Source organism: Hordeum vulgare, chromosome 3H (assembly GCF_904849725.1).
Source record: "Hordeum vulgare subsp. vulgare chromosome 3H, MorexV3_pseudomolecules_assembly, whole genome shotgun sequence".
NCBI lineage: Eukaryota > Viridiplantae > Streptophyta > Magnoliopsida > Poales > Poaceae > Hordeum > Hordeum vulgare.
In genome coordinates, this window is record NC_058520.1 from 197916751 (window position 1) to 197940767 (window position 24017).

Consider the following 24017-nt stretch of genomic DNA (forward strand, 5'->3'; position numbering starts at 1 on the left):
GGGTTTGTGGATTTATAGAAATTTTCAGTGTTGAAATCATGTTAGCATGAGCCATGTGGGCCCCATAAGCTAATAGGGCGCACCCATGGGGGGTGCGTGCGCCGTGCTGGCTTGTGGCTCACAGGTGGCTCCCCTCTGGTGGTTCTTCACTCTGCTCTTTCTCATATTGTCCATAAAAAAATTCAACAAGTTTCGTGCGATTCCGAGAACTTAAAAACAACACCACGACAATTCTGCTAAAAACAGTGTCAGTCCGGGTTAGTTCCAAATAATTCATATATAAGGCAACCAAACCATATAAATGTATTGTTGACATAGGTAAATATGACATGAATACTTCATAAATTATCGATACATTATAGACGTATAAGCATTCCCAAGCGTAATTCCTACTCGTCCTCGAGTAGGCAAATGTAAAAAAGAAATAATTTATGAAGTGTGAATGCTAGCATAGTGAATAATTTTGATCAAGGGAATTTCTGTCACTTTTCTAGTATCATAACCCATAACTTCTTCTCACGAAAGTAATTATGATAGATTAACAATCAATTCACATGTCATGGTTCAAACAGTGCATTCTCTTGAAACATAATAACATGTTCTTAGTCATTAAACAATTTCAATGCATCATAATTTCAACAAAGTCTAAGTAAGAGTTGCACATAGTCAATTATCATATAGTCTTCTATGATTACGAATAATCATAGCATATTTTTAGAACAAACATCATCCATCAAAAACAAAGAAAGATAGGGGCTCAGTGTTTCGCCTACCAACATACTTATCATGAAGATAATTGTCAACAATAATGAATCATGATCAAATATATTTGACTGGATATATGTGTTTGGATCTTTCCCCACCACATGTGCTTGTCAACTAATAGAATAAGTTTGGAATAAGAAGTTTACCAAACATGAAAAGTAAATAACATGAAAGGAAATGAATTGCCCCTTCGTAGAGGGAAGCAGGGATTTGCAGAGGTGCCAGAGCTCATTGATTAAAACATAGACGAATATATTTTGGGTGATGCGCCTTTCTTGTCAATGTTACAGCAAGGGATTTCAATATCTTCGAGGTTAATCAAATTATTGGCAATTCCCAAACAGAATCAAAATTTACTCCCCCTCAATCATTCAAACACTTTCCATGGCTAGCCGTTGACTTCGTGTGACAACAGTCCTTCCCTTGCAATGGCACCAGAAGAATGCCGCTAGCACTCCCGGGTAACGAAACTAGAATAATGTTGTTGACGGCCCACCAACGCGTGTGATCATAGCAGTTTTCGAGGGTAGAGTATTCAACCCAAATTTGTTGATCGCCAAACAGGAGGTGAGAGAATACTCTCGAGTATTAGCAGCTGAATGTGTCAGATTCAACCACACCTGAAAGATTAGTATCTGCAAGCAAAGTAGTAACATCAAAGTTGTATGATAGCAACGATGTGAGAAACGATCTGTTGATGGCAGACTATTCCTAACTGTCGTATCAATGGCGCCAAGTTGCCCGTTGACGGAAATTGTCTTTTCCCGTCAACACCGAGCGAATCAGTACTGTAGCAGGTAGCAACAGTGTAACGAGTAATAGCAGCGGCAAGGAACAGTAGTAGTGACAGCAGTAGCAAGTAGCAACAATAGCAAGCAACAGTAGTAGCCGCAGAGCAAGACATGTAACAGCAGCAGAGCAAGACAAGTAACAGCAGCAGAGCAAGACAAGTAACGGCAGTAGCAGCAGACCAAGACAAGTAACAGCAGTAGCAGCAGAGCAAGACAAGTAACAGCAGCAGTAGGACAAACTCGTAGGCAATGGGTCAGTGATTCTTTTGGATGATATTCATCATGCAACAGTTATAACACGGAGAGATATGTGGCTAGCTCCCGTTCGTCAATGTGATGTAGGCATGCATTCCGTGTGTCGTCATACGTGCTTAGGGAAAAGAACTTGCATGACATCTATTGTCCATCCCTCCCGTGGCAGCGGGGTCCAAAAGGATACTACGGGATATTAAGGTTCTCCTTTTAATAAAGAACCGAAACAACGCATTAGCACTTGGTGAACACATGAACTCCTCAAACTATGATCATCACCGGGAGTGGTTCCGGTTATTGTCACTCCGGGGTTGCCGGGTCATAACACATAGTAGGTAACTACAACTTGCAAGATCGGATCTAAAACACACATATATTGGTGACAACATAATAATTTTAGATCTGAAATCATGGCACTCGGGCCCTAGTGACAAGCATTGAGCATGGCAAAGTAGTAGCAACATCAATCTGAGAACATAGTGGATACTAGGGATCAATCCCCGTCAAAACTAACTCGATTACATGATAGATCTCATCCTACTCATCACCGCCCAGTGAGCCTACGAATAGATTACTCACGAACAATGAAGAGATTCATGGAATTGGAGAGGGAAGAAGGTTGATGATGACGATGGCGACGATTTCCCCTCTCAGGAGCCCAAAACGGACTCCAGATCTGTCCTCCAGATGAAGAACAGGATGTGGCGGCGCCTCCGTATCGCAAACGCGACGAAATCTTATCTTCTGATTTTTTTCTCGGCGAAAGTGAATTTATAGAGCTGAGATTGGGGGCGGCAGAGCCACGTGGACCCCACAAGCTTGGTTGCCACGACCAGGGGGGAGGCCGCGGCAACAGGGCTTGTGGCCCACTGGCCCACCCCCTTTGGTGATCTTGGCGCAGGTATTTTTATATTTTCCATAAAAATTCTCCGTAAATTTTCAGGACGTTCCGAGAACTTTTATTTCTGCACAAAAACAACACCATGGCAATTCTGCTGAAAACAGCATCAGTCTAGGTTAGTTCCATTCAAATCATGCAAATTAGAGTCCAAAACAAGGGCAAAAGAGTTTCGAAAAGTAGATACGACGGAGACGTATCAAACTCCCCCAAGCTTAAAACCTTGCTTGTCCTCAAGCAACTCAGTTATCAAACTGAGAGATAAAGAAAAACTTTGACAAACTCTGTTTGATCTTGTTGTTGCAACTATGTCTAACTCATAACCAGAATTTCAGCAAGATCACAAGTTAACCACATAAGCAAGTGACACAAAGGTCTCACGGTAAACTAATATCAATGGCATAATCAACTAGCGAGCAAATAATAATGAGTTTCAGATACCAACAATTCAATCAAAACAGGCATGAAGCAATATGAATAGGTGGTATCTCGCTAGATCTTTCTCAGACCGCAAAACATAAATGCAGAGCACTTTCAAAGATCAAGGATTGACTAAACATTGTAATTCATAGCAACGAAGATCCAGTCATAGTCATACTCAATATCAATCAAAAGCAAGGCATAAAAAAGACAGAGGTGCTCTCTAATTGGTGCTTATAGAAGAGGAGGATGACTCAACAGGAAAATAAATAGACAGGCCCTTCGCAGAGGGAAGCATTGATTTGCAGAGGTGCCAGAGCTCAATCTTTGAAAACAAAGATAATAATTTTGGGTGGCATGCTTTCATTGTCAACACAATGACCAAGAGTTCTCAATATCTTCCACGCTACTCATGCTATAGGCGGTTCCCAAACAGAAAAGTAAAGTTTTAACTCCCCCACCACGAATCAATCACACTCCACGGCTAGCTGAATCCTCGGGCACCGTCCATACTAACATCAATCCAGTGGAGTCTTGTTTTACAGTTATGTTTTCGATTTAAGCGTGGAACTGGGCATTCCAATTACCGGCCCCTTTCTCGTGAATGACAGTGAATAAATACATGTCGAGGATAACACGCCTAACATGGAAGATACCAATAGCCCTCTGTCACCACATGAGCGGTTCGGGCATGCAAAACAGATTGTTTCTTGAAGGTTTAGAGAATGGCACATGCAAATTTACTTGGAACGACAGTTAAATACCACACATAGGTAGGTATGGTGGACTCTCATGGAAAAACTTTTGGGTTTATGGAAGTGGATGCACAAGCAGTATTCCGCTTAGTACAAGTGAATGCTAGCAATAGACTGGGAAGCGACCAACAGAGAGCGACAACAGTCATAGAATGCAATGAGTTTGACTAACATGGAGTGCAAGCATGAACAGGATATAAATCACCATGAACACGAACATCATAGAGGCTATGTTGATTTTGTTTCAACTACATGCATGAACATGCGCCAAGTCAAGCCACTTGAAACATTCAAAGGAGAATACCATCCTATCATACTACATCATAGTCATCTCAAAATCTATGTTGGCATTCAAGACAAACCATTGTAAGCTCCTAGCTAAATAAGAATGGCATCAGAAACTATGATCTCTAAGTTGTCATTGCAAACATGGTTCTCTCACAACAAAGCTGAATCTAGGACGACAAGCTAGTCATATTTACAAAAACAAAATAAATAGAGTTCATACCAGCTTTTCCAGTCTCAGTCACTTCATCATGTATCATCATTATTGCCTTTCACTTGCACGATCGAACGATGTGAACAATAATAAGCGTACTCGTGCAATGGACTAAGCTGAAATCTGCAGGCAAACACAAAGGAGAAGACAAAGTAATATGTCTCTTTGAAAGATAAATAGGTATGCATGCGAGAGCCACTAAACATTGTAACCAATATCTTCTACCTTGACCCACAGATAAAGAAAACTATTTACACGGGAAAGCTCCCAACAAGCAAAAGAAGAAAGGAAAATATTTTTGGGTTTTCTCAAAAGTACACAAAACAAGAAAACAAGAAAACAAAAATAAACAAGCATGGATAATACAGTGGCAAAGTGTGAACACCGACGAACAAAGTAAAAGCATAAGCATGAATGTAAGGTCGGTGAGAACACGTACTCCCCCAAGCTTAGGATTTTGGCCTAGATTGGTCTATTCCCAAGGACGGTCCTGGCGAAATCCAAAATCATAATCGGGGTTATACGGGAGCGCTGCAGCCACTGCCTGAATAGCTGCCTCACGAAGACGAGCAGCCGTCGCCTCCCTCTCATACTCCTCTGCCTCTCCTATGGTTATGTAGTATCTCCGTTTTACCTGAAAGTCAAAGAAAGCAGGAGCAGGAAGGGTAATATGGAAGACACGCTACCGGTTAAATATCAATCGGTATAGGAGGGATTCATCATCCCTCTCAAGAAACTAGTAGCGTGTCAAAGCGACGCGGTCAAGGAAAGCTGGATGGAGCGGGGGATCTCCTGCGTGGATGGGTACTCCAAGAAAATTTGCTATGCGAGTAGCATAGATGCCGCCAAAGAAATCACCCTCAATAGCGTTCTTATTCAGCCTCCTTGCTATAATAGCTCCCATGTTGAAGCTTTTGTCACCCGTAACTGCGCTCTTAAGGATAGTAAGGTCGGATGCACACAGATGGCAATGTTCAACCTTACCGTTAATGCATCTACCTATAAAGAGGGCAAAGTAGTGCAAGGCAGGGAAATGAATGCTTCCTATGGTAGCTTGCGTGATGTCTCTAGTTTCTCCAACAAATATACTAGAGAAAAAAAAATCTCTAACCGAAGATTTAGCAAGATCTTTAAGATTACCCCCATCAGGTATTTTGCAAATCCTATTGAAATCCTCCAAATCCATGGCATAGGATTTATCATACAAGTCAAATAGTATGGATGAGTCACGTCCAACTGAAAATTTAAATGTACGCACGAAAGAGGCAGTGAGCATAGCATATTGTTCACATTTATGTGAAAGGAACTCTTCTAACCCGGCATTGCGGACAAGTGTATCAAACTCATCCTTGAAGCCTGCTTCGATCATGAACTCATCGGAAGGCCATTCACATGGTTGTACCGGTGCGTCCCTTAGTTGATAAGGATCGGGCTCCCAAAAAGAAAGACGATAACCCTTCTTACTTGAGGAACCACCATGAAACTTCCTCCTGAACATAATTTCTCTTTGCTGAAATTTCGAAGTTCAAGAGAAAAGTGAATAAAGACCAACCATACCTTGTAGCAACTACTCCTACTATTGCCTAGAGACCGTATCACGCGCTAAAACTACTTTGGACCAGCTAAAATCAACATTTCAAGCTCAAGAACAGGGTCACCAAGGTAGCAAGAATACGCGAAGGATAAAGCATTAGATCAAAAACTAATTGGACCAATGGAGGAGTTACTTACCAAGGAGTAATTTCCCCAAAACGGTTCGAAGAATGGTGCTTTGAGCAAGGAGATCGAAAATCACACCCAAATGAGCAAGAACACGGGTTTGAGGTGCGAAACAATTTTTTCTGGAGGAAGAAGAAGAGGATAGATGCTGGAATGAGTGGAGGGGCCCCCTGTGGGCCCCACAAGCCTGCTCCCCGTAGCCAGGGGGTACCCCGCGGTGACAGGGCTTGTGGGCCACTGGGGTGGCCCCCAGGCCAGCTCTCTGTCCCAGTATTTTTCAAATATTCCATAAAAAATCATACTAGATTTTCAGGACCATCGGAGAACTTTTATTTTCGAGGTATTTTTCTCCGGGACGCTAAAACAAAAAACAGGAAAAACTAAACTAAACCTATCATTTTTCTTCTAAGCAACAGAAAGTGAAAGATTAAAACAAAGGTATGTGACTCTTTGGTTCATCCATTTCATGGTCATCGAAAGAAATCCGTCAATGGGGTTGATCAAATCCTTATGACAAAACTTTCTCGAGTCGCAAGAGAGAACGAAGAATTTTTGAATAGCCACTAAGTCACCTCAATGGGGATATGAATCTCCCCAACAAGCAATTCATACTTCATCTTGACACGAGGAATAGGGCATTCAAAGCTCCCAATAAGAATTGATGAAGTTTTTTCGATAGCATTGATGCAATGTACTTGATATCGTTTCTTCAGAAAGTGCACGGTATGCTCATTACCGTTGACATGGAAAGTGACATTGCCTTTTTTGCAATCTATAACATCCCCTGAAGTGTTTAAAAAGGGTCTTCCGAGGATGACCGCCATGGCATCGTCCTCGGGAATATCCAAGATAACAAAGTCTGTTAAGATCATGGTGTTAGCAACCACAACAGGCACATCCTCGCAAATGCCGACAGGGAAAGCAGTTGATTTGTCGGCCATTTGCAGAGAGATTTCAGTGGGTGTCGACTTATCCAGTTCAAGTCTACGATAAAGAGAGAGCGGCATAACACTAACACCAGCTTCAAGGTCACATAAGGCAGTTCTTACGTAGTTTCCTTTAATGGAGCAAGGTATAGTGGGAACTCCGGGATCACCAAGTTTCTTAGGAGTTCCACCTTTGAAAGTGTAATTGGCAAGCATGGTGGAGATCTCAAGATCTGGTATCTTCTGTTTATTAGTCACGATATCTTTCATGTACTTGGCATACGGAGACATTTTGAGCATATCAACTAACCGCATCTGCAGAAAGACGGGTCTTATCATTTCAATAAAGCGCTCAAAATCCTCATCATCCTTTTTCTTGGATGGCTTAGGAGGAAAGGGCATAGGTCTCTGAACCCATGGCTCTCTTTCTTTACCATGCTTCCTAGCGGTGAAGTCATTCTTATCGTATCTCTTAGGTTGTGGGTTATCAGGATTAACCGTAGGTTCAATCTCCACATCCTTATCATTGCTAGGTTGAGCATCATTATGAACATCGCTGTCCATATTGTCACCAGGTTCATGTTCATCACCAGATTGTGTTTCTGCATCAGACGCAGAAATATCATTTGGTTCTTCAGGTGTGACAGTATTTGGTGAACTAACATGCAGGTTTCTATCATCCTTCTTCTTCTCCTTAGGACGACTGGGTGCATCAGCATTAATTCCTTGAGAATCTTGATCAATTCTCTTAGGATGACCTTGAGGATACAAAGGTTCCTGAGTCATTTTGTCTCCTCTAGTAATGACTCTGACAGAGTTGTCATTTAATTCATTGAGCAAGTTATTCTGAGCTTTAAGTACTTGTTCTACTTGAGTAGTAATCATAGAGGCATGTTTACTCAGAAGCTTCAGATTATTGACATTTCTGTCTACACAAGCACTTAAATGACTAAGCATACGAGTACTTTGTTCCAAATGTCTGCTAACATAATCATTGAAACTCTGTTGTTTGGCAACAAAGTTGTCAAATTCATCAAAGCATAGGCTAGCAGGTTTATCAAAACAAATATCACTCTCATCAAACCTACGCAGAGAATTTACTTCCACTACCTGTATCGGGTAATCGAGACCATGGATCTCTTCGATAGGTGGTAGATTTTTGACATCTTCAGATCTAATGCCTTTCTCTTGCATAGATTTCTTAGCTTCTTGCATATCTTTGGGACTAAGGAATAGAATACCTCTTTTCTTCGGAGTTGTCTTAGGAGGTGGTTCGGGAATAGTCCAAGCATTATCATTGATCAAGATGTTATTCAGTAGAGTCTCAGCTTGTTCTACTATTCGTTCCCTAAAAACACAACCGGCACAACTATCTAGGTGGTCTCTAGAGGCATCGGTAAGTCCGTTATAGAGGATATCAAGTATCTCGTTCTTCTAAAGAGGGTGATCAGGCAAAGCATTCTGTAGCTGGACGAGCCTCCCCCAAGCTTGTGGGAGACTCTCTTCTTTGAGTTGAGAAAAGTTGTATATTTCCTGCAAGGCAGCTTGCTTTGTTATGGGCAGGGAAATATTTCTCACAGAAGTAATAGATCATATCCTGGGGACTACTCACACATCGAGGAGCAAGAGAAGTAAACCAGGCTTTAGCATCATCCTTTAGAGAGAAAGGAAACATCTTAAGGATATAGTAGTGGTGGATCTTCTCCTCACTAGTGAAAAGGGTGGCTATATCGTGTAGTTTGGTAAGATGGGCTACGACCGTTTCAGACTCATAACCGTGGAAAGGATCAGATTCGACTAGAGAGATTATTTCAGGATCGACAGAGAATTCATAATACTTATCGGTGATAAAGATAGGTGAAGTGGCAAACTTCGGGTCGTATTTCATCCTAGCTTTTAGAGATTTTTCCTTCTACTTGAGAAGTAATTTCTCAGCATCATAGGCATCCTTACACGCAAGAAAATCTTCAGCTATCTCTCCCTCCATAACGTAACCCTCAAGTATATTAGGCAATTCATATCTAGGAGAGCTAGATCTAGTAGGGGCAAAAGCAGGTTCTATCTCAATAGTATCGGTAGTTTTAGAAGCATCATGAGCATTGGCAGTAACTCTAGCAATATGAGCATCAAGGAACACCCCTAGTGGCACATCAGGCAAAGTAGCATCTCTAGCAGTATCAAGCATAGCATCATCAGGCAAGATAGCATCTCTAGCATCATCAGGCAAAGCAGTATCAAGCATAGCATCTCTAGCATCATCAGGCATAGTATCTTTAGCAGTATCAGGCATAACATCATAAGCATCATCAAGCACAGGGACATATCAAGATTTCTAGCAGGAGGTGATGTTGCAAACTTACTCATAACTGAAGGTGAATCAAGTGCAGAGCTAGATGGCAGTTCCTTACATCCCCTCGTAGTTGAAGGCAAGACTTTGGTTTTTGGATCCTTCAAATTCTTCATAGTGATCAGCAGATATAAATCCCAAGTGACTCAGAGAATATAGCAATACCTCCCCGGCAACGGCGCCAGAAAAATGCTGACTCCGTGTGACAACAGTCCTTCCCTTGCAACGGCACCAGAAGAATGCTGTTAGCACTCCCGGGTAACAAAACTAGAAGAGTGTTGTTGACGGCCCACCAGCGCGTGGGATCGTAGCAGTTTTCGAGGGTAGACTATTCGACCCAAATTTGTTGATCGCCAAAGAAGAGGTGAGAGAATACTCTCGAGTATTAGCAGCTGAATGTGTCAGATTCAACCAGACCTGAAAGATTAGTATCTGCAAGCAAAGTAGTAACAACAAAGTAGTATGATAGCAACGGTGTCAGAAACGATCTGTTGACGGCAGACTATTCCTAACTGTCGTATCAATTGCGCCAAGTTGCCCGTTGACGGAAATTGTCTTTTCCCGTCAACGCCGAGCGAATCAGTATTGTAGCAGGTAGCAACAATGTAACGAGTAATAGCAGAAGTAGTGACAGCAGTAGCAAGTAGCAATAGTAGCAAGCGATAGTAGTAGCAACAGAGCACGACAAGTAACAACAGCAGAGCAAGAGAAGTAACAGTAGCAGAGCAAGACAAGTAATGACAGTAGCAGCAGAGCAAGACAAGTAATAACAGTAGCAACAGAGCAAGACAAGTAACAACAGCAGTAGGACAAACTCATAGGCAATGGGTCGGTGATTCATTCGGATGATATTCATCATGCAACAGTTATAAAACGGAGAGATATGTGGCTAGTTCCCGTTCATCAATGTGATGTAGGCATGCATTCCGTGTGTCGTCATACGAGCTTAGGGAAAAGAACTTGCATGACATCTATTGTCCATCCCTCCCGTGGCAGCGGGGTCCAAAAGGATACTACGGGATATTAAGGTTCTCCTTTTAATAAAGAATCGGAACAACGCATTAGCACTTGGTGAACACATGAACTCCTCCAACTATGATCATCACCGGGAGTGGTTCCGGTTATTGTAACTCCGGGGTTGCCGGGTCATAACACATAGTAGGTAACTACAACTTGCAAGATCGGATCTAAAACACACATATATTGGTGACAACATAATAATTTCAGATCTGAAATCATGGCACTCGGGCCCTAGTGACAAGCATTAAGCATCGCAAAGTAGTAGCAACATCAATCTCAGAACATAGTGGATACTAGGGATCAATCCCCGTCAAAACTAACTCAATTACATGATAGATCTCATCCTACTCATCACCGCCCAGCGAGCCTACGAATAGATTACTCACGAACGATGAAGAGCTTCATGGAATTGGAGAGGGAAGAAGGTTGATGATGACGATGGCGACGATTTCCCCTCTCCAGAGCCCAAAACGGACTCCAGATTTGTCCTCCAGATGAAGAATAGGATGTGGCGGCGCCTCCGTATCTTAAACGCGACGAAATCTTCTCTTCTGAGTTTTTCTGGGCGAAAGTGAATTTATAGAGCTAAGATTGGGGGCGGCAGAGCCACGTGGGCCCCACAAGCTTGGTTGCCGCAGCTAGGGGGGGAGGCTGCAACAACATGGCTTGTGGCCCACTAGCCCACCCCCTCTGGTGGATCTTGGCGCAGGTATTTTTCATATTTTCCATAAAAACTCTCCGTAAATTTTCAGGACATTCCGAGAACTTTTATTTCTGCACAAAAACAACACCATGGCAATTCTGCTAAAAACAACGTCAGTCCGGGTTAGTTCCATTCAAATCATGCAAATTAGAGTCCAAAACAAGGGCAAAAGAGTTTGGAAAAGTAGATACGATGGAGACGTATCAACCGTATCCCCGGGTGCCCTCGAAACAATCAACTTTCTAGAGGGAGTTCTTGTTGATTTATTTTTGTATTATGTAGGACTGAAAATCCTTTTTACTTGTCTCTCTCATGTAATGACAAGTGAATAAACACTCATCGTGAGTATAACCCGCTTAGCATGGAAGATATTGACCTCCCCGGTCGCTCCATGAGCGGTACTGACACACAAAACGGATGTTTGTTTGAAGGTATAGAGGTGGCATATGCAAATTTACTTGGAATGGCAGTGGAATAAAATATATAGGTAGGTATGGTGGACTCTCATGGAAGAACCTTGGCTCAAGGATTTGTATGCACAAGTAGTATCTCTACTTAGTACAAAGTTTTGGCTAGCAAAAGGTTCTAAACAAGCACCATATATTGGAGGATACATAACAATATAACATCTACGGAAATATACCCAAACATAACTATTATGTTGTCTTCCTTTTCCAACTTCAATAATTTGATCAAGGTTGAAAATAATTAATGGGTATTCACAATCCTAAAGGTTGTCCAAGATAAGATATTTGTATGTGAAAGTTCTCTTACTTATACTAATCATTCATGATTGCTTGTATGACCAATATTGTGATTGCTAAACTTTAATTGATTTTAATTTCTATACCAAATGATAATATAGCACATGAATAATTTCATGTTTATGATATTACATTCATTCACATTTTATTCTTAGGATATAAGTGAAGCACAAGAGTAAACATCAAACTACTCTCAAAAGATGTAAGTGAAGAACAGTGAGTAGTTACACAATTAAGTAGCTATGTGAGTATTCTCTATCAATAAATAATTTTATATCTGAGAATTTAATTCAAACAGCAAACAAAACAAAAGACACTCTAAGAAGAACACATATCATGTGAACGAATAAAAACTTAGGATCAACATAGGCTAAGGGATAGTTGTTGACGAAGAGAGGTGGGATGCATATTATCTCCAAGACTAGATGCTTGAGACTTTTTTTAATATTTACTTGAGGTGCCTTGGGCATCCAAATCTTTAGCTTTTGCATCTCATTCAATCCTCTCATATCCCGGTTTCACCTAAGTCTCAAAAATTCCATCCACACAAAACTTGAAAAGAACTAGTGAGATAGGTTAGTACACATAATAATAAATCAACACTTCTTGTAATTTCAAGACAAGTTTTAGAATAATTATAAAATATTAGGTACTGTATAATATCATTTTCATAATTTATATCAATCAATATAAGCCATGAAAACTCTAGGATAAGTAGATAACAAAACTATGACAACAATCTGTCTAAACAGAACAGTTTGTAGCAATCAATTTGAAATGTGAACTTATGTATCTCAAACAATTATGAAAATATAGGAAATGATAAAATAATTGTACGAAATTACTATGTATTTTTTTAGAAACTTCCCATGTTCGAGTAAAATCTGCTAATTCAAATACTACAACTAATGTTTCTGTTTTTGTAATGCACACATCGTATATGCAATTCAAGCATTCTAAAGGAAATTCTTGGAACATTTTATTGAAAACATTATTATAAATAATATCTAACATATAAACAATTATTCTCCAAGTAAAACACATAACATGTGACGAATAAAAATATAACTCCAAGTAAGATATACTAATAGTGTTATAGACGAAAGAGGGGTTGCCTTCCGGGGAATCCCCAAGCTTAGACGCTTGATTATTCCTTGGATATTACCTTGGGGTGGCTGGGGCATACCGAAGCTTAGGTTCTTGATGCTTCGTATTCCGCTCATATTGGTATCTCACCCGAAACATGAAAACTTCATTCACACAAAACTTAAGGGAACTTCGTGAGATGGGTTATTTTAATAAATATAGATAATTCACTTTGGTACTATCAAGACATGACTAATAAGTGTTATCACACAATACCTACTGTATTATATCATTCCCATAATTTATATAACTCAATATAAGCTATGGAAACGCTAAAACAAGCAAACTATGCTTGCGAAACAGAATTTGTCAAAAAGAGAACAGTCTATGAAGACGTGGATGAACACCATACTTCCCCGACTCTTAAAATTCTGAACAATTAGGAAAACGCATATAATTTGCATGTCATTTTTTTAATAATTTCAAAAAAATACGCTCTAGTAAAATCAGAGAAATTCTGCGATGGACGTAAAAGCTTCTGTTTTTTGCATAGAAACAAACTAAGAAGTATCCACACTATCCCAAAGGCTTTACTTGGCACTTTATTAAAACAAAAGGCACAAAACATGATTAATACAATAGCTTAATCGTGTTAACACACAAAAACAGAAAGTATAAATATTGGATTGTCTCCCAGCAAGCGTTTTTCTTTAAAGCCTTTGTAGCTAGACATGATGATTTCTATGATGATCACATAAAAGTAAACAATTCAAACACAATGGGAGCATCATGAAGCATATGACACACACATTTATGTATAGTACACTTCCTATGTATAGGGATCTTGCAAGCAAACAATTTATTGTAGCAAGAATCAACTTGCATACGAAGGCAAAACAAGCATGACTTCATAACTTTGAACACATAGGGAGGAAACTTGATATTATAATAACACCTACAAGCATATGTTCCTTACTCATAATAATTTTTAGTAACATCATGAAGGAATTAAACAATATAATTATCACATAAAACAATATTTTCATGATCCACAAGCATATAATTTTTATTACTCACCGCATAAGCAATTTCCTTCTCATTCATAATAGTGGTGGGAGCAAACTCAAGAAAATAACTATCATGTGATACTTGATTGGAATAATCCAATTGATTCATGAAAATCATGATGACAAGTTTCATGGTTATTATTACTATTTATAGCATACATGTGATCACCATAATCATCATAGATAGCAACTTTGTTGTCATAATCAATTGAAACCTCTTCCAAAATAGTGGACTCATCACTAAATTAAGTCATGACCTCTCCAAATCCAATTTCATAATTATTCCAATAAGATTCGACACCCTCCAAAATAGTGGGATCATTAGTAGCTAGAGTTGTCACTCTTCCAAATACACTTTCATCAATATAATCATCATAAATAGGAGGCATGTTTTCATCATAATAAATTTGCTCATTAATACTTGGGGGACTAAAAATATTATCTTCATCAAACATAGCATTCCCAAGATCATGGCTTTGCATATCATTAGCATCATGGATATTCACATAATTCATACTAACAATATTTCTATCATTCTCATCATTCAAGTATTTCACATTAAATATTTTTATAAAACAATTCCTCTAACAACTAAGCACAATTTTCTGAACCATCATTTTCACGGAAGACATTATAAAGACGAAGCATTTGAGGCAACCTAAATACCATTTTTTGTAGTTTTCTTTTTTAAACAAAACTAGTGATAAACAAGAAACTAAAAGATTCAATTTCAAGATCTAAAGATATACCTTCGAGCTCTCACCTCCACGGTAAGGACGCCAGAAAAGATCTTGATGTCTATTATGCAACTTTATTCTTGTAGATGTTGTTGGGCCTTCAAGTGCAGATTTTTTAGGACAATTACAAATTTCCCTCAAGTGGATGACCTAAGGTTCATCAATATGTGGGAGCTTTAGGATGAATATGGTCTCCCTCAAGCAACCTAGCAATCAAATACAAGAAATCCCTTGTATCCCCAAGACACCCAATACAATGGTAAATTGTATAGGTGCACTAGTTCGGAGAAGAGATGGTGATACAACTATAGTATGGTTAGTAGAAATATATTTTTATAATCTAATAAATAAAAAAAGCATGGTTTAAAGCGGAAAACAGCGAGCAAAACATTGTATAAATGCTTGGTAATAAGGCCTAGGCTTTATACTTTCACTAGTGCAATCTCTCAACAATGCTAACATAATCGAATCATATGATCATCCATCAACATGCAACAAAGAATCACTCCAAATTTCCTATTAGCAGAGAACATAATAAGAAGTTGTTGTAGGCAGCAAACCACCTCAAAGTTATCCTTTCCTATCAATCCATTAAGCTATTCCTCTAAGTGTCACAAACATCACTAGACTTCATACTAGAATTACACCTATGGTACATATGAGTCAACCCTAATGTCACCTAGGTACTCTAATGTTACCTCAAGTATCTGTGGGCTAATTACTTGACATGCATCAAACAATTTTAGATTCATCATATTCAATGCAACACAAATAACTACAAAGAGCACTGATACGTCTCCAACGTATCTATAATTTTTGATGGTTACATGCTATTATCTTGTCAACTTTGGATGTTTTATATGCATGAATATGCTATTTTATATCTTTTTTGGGGCTAAGCTATTAACTCAGTGCCAAGTGCCAGTTTCTGTTTTTTCCGTGTTTTTGACCCTTTTTCAGACGGAGTCCAAATGGAATAAAACTTTCGCGATGATTTTTTTGGGACCAAAAGAGACCCCCGAAGCTTTGGAAGAAGGCCAGAAGAGCCACGAGGGAGTCACAAGCCCGTGAGGCGCGCCCCCCTAGGCCGCACCTACCAGGCTTGTGACCTCCTCGTGGGCCCAACCGACGTAATTCCACCGCCATAAATTCCTATAAATACAGAAACCCCCAAAAAGAAACATAGATCAAGAGTTCCGCCGCCGCAAGCCTGTTTACCCACCAAAAACCAATATGGAGCCCGTTCCGGCACCCTGCCGGAGGGGGAATCCATCTCCGGTGGCCATCTTCATCATCCAGGCGATCTCCATGATGAGGAGGGAGTAGTTCTCCCTCGGGGCTGAGGGTATGTACCAGTAGCTATGTGTTTGATCTCTCTCTCTCGTCTTCTTGAGATGTCTTGATCTCGATGTACCGCGAGCTTTGCTACTATAGTTGGGTGTAATGAATTGAGTTTTCCCTTTGAAGTTATCTTATCGGATTGAGTTGATGTATGTCTTGCACGTGTCTATCTGTGGTGATCAACTTGCGGGTTTGTGACATAGGGAACCTATGCATATGGGTTGGCACACGTTTGGATATTCATGTGAGTACTCGATGTATGTTTTGGTGATCAACTTGCAGGTTTTGTGACATTGGGAACCTATGCATATGGGTTGGCACACGTTTTGACTCTCCGGTAGAAACTTCGGGGCACTCTTTGAAGTTCTATGTGTTGGTTGAATAGATGATTCTGAGATTGTGTGATGCATATCGTATAATCATGCCCACGGATACTTGAGGTGACAATGGAGTATCTAGGTGACATTAGGATCTTGGTTCATATGTATCTTAAGGTGTTATTCTAGTACAAACTCTATGAAAGATTGAACGGAAAGAATAGCTTCATGCTATTTTACTACAGACTCTTGAATAGATCGATCAGAAAGAATAACTTTATGGTGGTTTCGTACCCGACAATAATCTCTTCGTTTGTTCTCCTCTATTAGTGACTTTGGAGTGACTCTTTGTTGCATGTTGAGGGCTAGTTGATCCAATTAGGTTATCATTGTTGAGAGAACTTCACTAGTGAAAGTATGAACCCTAGGCCTTGTTTCCACACATTGCAATACCGTTCGTGCTCACTTTTACTACTAGTTACCTTGCTGTTTTTGTAATATCAGATGACAAAAACCTATATCTACCATCCATTTTGCACTTGTATCACCATCTCTTCGTCGAACTAGTGCACCTATACAATTTACCATTGTATTGGGTGTGTTGGGAACACAAGAGACTCTTTGTTATTTGGTTGCAGGGTTGCTTGAGAGAGACCATCTTCATCCTACGCCTCTTGCGGATTGATAAACCTTTGGTCACCCACTTGAGGGAAAATTGCTACTATCCTACAAACCTCTGCACTTGGAGGCCCAACAACGTCTACAAGAAGAAGGTTGCGTAGTAGACATCAAGCTCTTTTCTGGCGCCGTTGCCGGGGAGGCTAGGTAAGCGGCACTCACCTCCCGTCAACGAAGCTCTTTTCTAGCACCGTTGCCGGGGAGGTTAGCGCTTGAAGGTATATCTTTAGATCTTGTAATCGAATATTTTTGTTTCTTGTTCTTTCACTAGAAAACTAAAAAAAATGGAATTGAGGATGCCTCATATGCTCCATCTTTTTAATGTCTTCCGTGAGCATGATGGTAAGGAAAATTGTGCTCAAGTGCTGAAAGAAGAATAACATAGAATGCTTGGCATAGAATATGCGAATGATGAGCATGATTGCATTGTTGTTAGCATTAATTCTTTGAATACCCATGATGCTAATGATATGCAAAGCCACAAGCTTGGGGATGCTATATTTGATGAAGATAATCTTTTTAGTTCTTCCACTTTGAATGATCAAAATCATTTTGATGAAAGCATGCCCCCTATCTATGATGATTATTGTGAGGATACTTATGCTATAAAGAAGAGGGATGATAAACTTGTCATACTCTCGAGAACCACTTTGCTAAACCTTTCTTTTTCATTGTGGACACAATTTGTAGTGCTCAAGTCTTTTACGATACTCCCACTACTATTCTTGAGAATAGATTTCCTTATGTGGAGAGTAGTAAAATTCCTATGCTTGTAGATCATGCAAAGAAAGCCTTAGGTGCTGGTTATATTGTTGAATTCATTCATGATGCAACTGAAAATTACTATGAGGGAGGATCATATGCTTCTACTTATTGCAATAGTATCAAGCTTCCTCTCCATGTGTTAAATTTTTTGAAGCTATGCTTGTTTTGCCTTCCTATGCTAGTTGATTCTTGCTCCAACAAGTTGTTTGTTCACAAAATCCCTATGCATAGGAAGTGGGTTAGACTTAAATGTGCTAGCCATATGCTCCATGATGCTCTTGTTGTGTATCAATCCTTACCTTTTATGTGAGCATCATTGAAATCAATGCCTAGCTAAGGGCCTTAAACGATAGCGCTTGTTGGGAGGCAACCCAATGAATTTATTTTTGCTTTTTGCTTTATGTTTTGCTTTTTCCACACCATCATAATTCTGTTATGATTGTGTTTTTTTGTGTTTTAATTAGTGTTTATGCGAAGTAAAGCCTTTATGATTAGGTTGGGTGATAGCTGTTTAATCATGCTGAAAAAGACAGAAACTTTCTGCTCACAAAATTATTTTTAATTTCTATCCAGAGAGAGATTTTGAGTTTATTATTTTTTCTGCAGATTGATACGCAAATTTCCCTAATATTAATAATTTTTCAGAATTTTTGGAGGTGCATAAGTATGGTTCTCATTCAGATCATTAGAGACTGTTCTGTTTTTGACAGATTCTGTTTTCAATACATAGTTTGCTTGTTTTGGTGTTTCCATAGATTATTTTTAGTAATATAAATTGTGTAAATAGTAAGATACAGTATTCATTGTGTGAAAATAAGTATCAGTCTTGTTTTGACAGTACCCAAGTGATTTATTTGCTCGTTATCATACTAACCCATCTCACGAAGTTCCGTTAAGTTTTGTGTTGTTAAGTTTTCAAGTTTTGGGTAGAGTTTCGATGGACTATGGAACAAGGAGTGGCAAGAGAATAAGCTTGGGGATTCCCATGGCATCCCAATACATATTCAAGGATACCAAAAAGCCTAAGCTTGGGGATTCCCCGGGAAGGCATCCCCTCTTTCGTCTTCAATCCATCGGTTACTTTACTTGGGGCTATATTTTTATTCACCACATGATATGTGTTTTGCTTGGAGCGTCATTTTATTTTGTTAGAATAGGGTACTTAGGATCTGAAATTCTTATATGGCAGAGTCTCCACATAGCCAAATAATTATTCAACTACTCATTGAGCTTCACTTATATCTTTTGGAGTAGTTTGTCTTTTGCACTAGTGCTTCACTTATATCTTTGTAGAGCATTGCAATGGTTCTATTTTATAGAACTAGTTGAACTCTCGTGCTTCACTTAGATCATTTTGAGAGTCTTAAACAGCATGGTACCTTGCTTAGGTTATGAATCTAGTCCTAATATGATAGGCATCCAAAGAGGATAAAAACCTTCATATTCATGTGCATTGATTAGTAAGAGAAGTTTGATTCCTCTCAATTGGTTTTGAGATATGGATATGGTAATATTAGAGTTATGCTAGTAGGGTGTTGTGAATCTAGAAATACTTGTGTTGAACTTAGTGATTCCCGTAGCATGCACGTATGGTGAACCGCTATGTTAGGAAGTCGGAGCATAATTGATTTATTGACTTTCATCCTTTATGTGGCGGTCGGGATCGCGCGATGGTTAACACCTACCAACCCTTCCCCTAGGAGTATGCGTTTAGCACTTTGTTTAGATTACTAATAAAAACTTTCGCAATAAGTACATGAGTTCTTCATGACTAATGTGAGTCCATGGTATAGATGCACTTTCACCTTCCACCATTGCTAGCCTCTCTAGTGCCGCGCAACTTTCGCTGGTGCACAAACCCACCATATGCCTTCCTCAAAACAGCCACCATACCTACCTACTATGGCATTTTCATAGCCATTCCGACATATATTGCCATGCAACTCCCACGTTCCGTCTCATGACTTGTGCCTCCACTCATATATTGCCATTGCATGATCGTAAGATAGCTAGCGATTCATACGCTAAGCTAGATCGTTGCACATCGCGGTACACTGCGGAGGCATTTCCTATAAGAGTCAACATTGCTCTAAGTATTGAGATGTGAGTAAATGAAAGTGTGATGATGATCATTATTAGAGCATTGTCCCATGTGAGGAAATAAAAAAAATAGGCCAAAGTTGCCCACAAAAATAAGAGATATGGAAAGAGGCCAAAGAGCCCAAACAAAAATAATAAAAAAGAGAGAAAAAGAGAGAATGGACAATGCTACTATCCTTTTCCACACTTGTGTTTCAAAATAGCACCATGTTTTTCATGATAGAGAGTCTCTAGTTTTGACATCTCCATATACTAGTGGGAATTTTCATTATATAACTTGGCTTGTATATTCCAATGATGGGCTTCCTCAAAATTGCCCTAGGTCTTCGTGAGCAAGCAAGTTGGGTGCACACCCACTAGTTTTCCTTTTGAGCTTTCACACACTTATAGCTCTTGTGCATCCGTTGCATGGTAATCCCTACTCATTCACATTGATATCTGTTGATAGGCATCTCCATAGCCCGTTGATACGCCGAGTCGATGTGACCATCTCCTACTTTTTGCCTCACAACCTCCACCACACTCTATTCCACCTATAGTGCTATATCCATGGCTCACGCTCATGTATTGCGTGAGATATGACAAAGTTTGAGAAAGTAAGAGTGCGAAAACAATTACTTGGCCAATACCGGTGTTGTGCATGATTTAAATTCGTTGTGTGGGGATGGTGGAGCATAGCCAGACTATATAATTTTGTAGGGATACCTTTCTTTGGCCTTGTTATTTCAAAAGTTCATGATTACTTTGCTAGTATGCTTGAAGTATTATTATTTTCATGTCAATAGTAAACTATTGTTTTGAATCTTACGGATCTGAACATTGATGCCACAAGAAAGAATTTACAAAGGACAAATATGTTAGGTAGTATTCCACACCAAAAATTCAGTCTTTATCACTTCCCTATTCGAGGACGAGCATGAGTTAAGCTTGGGGATGCTTGATACGTCTCCAACGTATCTATAATTTTTGATGGTTCCATGCTATTATCTTGTCAACTTTGGATGTTTTATATGCATGAATATGCTATTTTATATCTTTTTTGGGACTAACCTATCAACTCAGTGCCAAGTGTCAGTTTCTGTTTTTTCCGTGTTTTTGACCATTTTTCAGACGGAGTCCAAATGGAATCAAACTTTCGCGATGATTTTTTTTGGACCAAAAGAGACCCCCGAAGCTTTGGAAGAAGGCCAGAAGAGCCACGAGGGAGTCACAAGCCCGTGAGGCGCGGCCCCCTAGGCCACACCAACCAGGCTTCTGACCTCCTCGTGGGCCCAACCGACGTAATTCCACCGCCATAAATACCTATAAATACAGAAACCCCCAAAAAGAAACCTAGATCGGGAGTTCCGCCGCCACAAGCCTGTGTAGCCACCAAAAACCAATCTGGAGCCCGTTCCGGCACCCTGTCGGAGGGGGAATCCATCTCCGGTGGCCATCTTCATCATCCCGGCGATCTCCATGACGAGGAGGGAGTAGTTCTCCCTCGAGGCTGACGGTATGTACCAGTAGCTATGTGTTTGATCTCTCTCTCTCGTGTTCTTGAGATGTCTTGATCTCGATGTACCGCGGGCTTTGCTACTATAGTTGGATCTTATGATGTTCTTCCCCCTCTCCATTCTTGTAATGAATTGAGTTTCCCCTTTGAAGTTATCTTATCGGATTGAGTCTTTGAGAACACTTGATGTATGTCTTGCACGTGTCTATCTGTGGTGATCGACTTGCGGGTTTGTGACATTGGGAACCTATGCATATGGGTTGGCACACAATTGGATATTCATGTGAGTACTTGATGTATGTTTTGGTGATCAACTTGCGGGTTTCGTGACATTGGGAACCTATGCATATGGGTTGGCACACGTTTTGACTCTCCGGTAGAAACTTCGGGGCACTCTTTGAAGTTCTATGTGTTGGTTGAATAGATGATTCTGAGATTGTGTGATGCATATTGTATAATCATGCCCACAGATACTTGAGGTGAAATGGAGTATCTAGGTGACATTAGGGTCTTGGTTGATATGTATATTAAGGTGTTATTCTAGTACGAACTCTATGAAAGATTGAACGGAAAGAATAACTTCGTGCTATTTTACTACGGACTCTTGAATAGATCGATCAGAAATAATAACTTTGTGGTGGTTTCGAACCCGACAATAATCTCTTCGTTTGTTCTCCGCTATTAGTGACTTTGGAGTGACTCTTTGTTGCATGTTGAGGTCTAGTTATATGATCCAATTATTTTATCATTGTTGAGAGATCTTAACTAGTGAAAGTATGAACCCTAGGCCTTGTTTCCATGCATTGCAATACCGTTCGCGCTCACTTTTACTACTAGTTACCTTGCTGTTTTTGTAATTTCAGATTACAAAAACCTATATCTACCATCCATTTTGCACTTGTATCACCATCTCTTCGCCGAACTAGTGCACCTATACAATATACCATTGTATTGGGTGTGTTGGGGACACAAGAGACTCTTTGTTATTTGGTTGCAGGGTTGCTTGAGAGAGACCATCTTCATCCTACGCCTCCCGCAGATTGATAAACCTTAGGTCACCCACTTGAGGGAAAATTGCTACTGTCCTACAAACCTCTGCACTTGGAGGCCCAACAACTTCTACAAGAAGAAGGTTGCGTAGTAGACATCAAGCACCCCAAGATTTCTATCGGCGAAAGTAGGGCAAGAACATGTATCAATCCCTATGTATATATTAACCCAATGTCACCTCGGGAATCCACGAGTTGAGTACCAAACCATAAATCAAGTCAATTAATAGAACACGCCATTGTTACCATGGGTATCCACATGAAAGACATAAACCAAGTGATCTCAAATCCAATATTCAATCCAACATAATGAAATCTCGAAAGGAAAGATTCAATTCATCACATCAAGATAGCAAGGGACAAACACCATATGATCCAACTATATTAACAAAGCCCATGATACATCAAGATCATGACATCTCAAGAGCACGAGAGAGAGAGAGAGAGATCACATAGTTACTGGTACATACCCTCAACCCCGAGTTTGAACTACTCCCTCCTCGTCATGGTGGGCACCAGAATGATGACGATGGCCTCCGGTGATGAGTTCCCCCTCCGGTAGGGTACTGGAAAGGGCTCCAAATGAGATTTTTTCTACCCAGAGAGTTATGGCGGCGGAGCGGAAGTGCCAGTTAAATTTTGTTTTTTTTGAATTTATCGGAATTCCGAGCGTTGTAATCATGTCAGTCGGAGCCACGCGGGCCCCACAAGCTAACATGGCGCGCCCAGGGGGCGTCCTGTTGGCTTGTGGCCCATACGTGGCGTCCCTCTAGTGTTTTGTCACTCTGGTATTTCTCATATTCTCTATAAAAAATGTCAAAAACTTTCGGGAGATTCGAGAACTTTTATTTTGTGCATAAAACAACACCACACTCATTGTGCTGAAAACATCGTCACTCCTGGTTAGTTCTATGTAAATCATACAAAATGCATCAAAACCATATAAAAGTATTGTAAATATAGGTAAATATGGCATGGATACTTCATAAATTATTGATACATTGGAGACGTATAACGTATCAACATCTTCAAGCTTAATTCATGCTCATCCTCGAGTAGGTAAATCTTAAAAAAGAATTTTTTATGTGTCATGCTACCCAACATGTAATCTCATACACGTATAAGTGTTGATAAACGATGAAGTAATAGATATCAACATAATAATATTCATAAACATAAGAAACATAATCATTACTATTCTGAAACATATGATCCTTAAAGAATGTTATCCCTACTCACTTTATCATATTAACATGGCATGACTTCATCTTCATCGTATAAGTATAAATCTTGAGCACCCCGGTGTCGAACTAGGCAATTGAATCATACCTCTAACGCGCTTCAGCATTTTCAACTTCACGTCATACATGAGTGTGGGCCATGGATATAGCATATAGGCCAAATATACTATGATGGTAAAGATGAAAGGAGTCAAAAGGTGGAAGAAAGTCTTGCATCACCAAGGCAGACTAACTAGCTATGGAGACGCCCATCAAACGATATCAATGTGAGGATAGGGATTG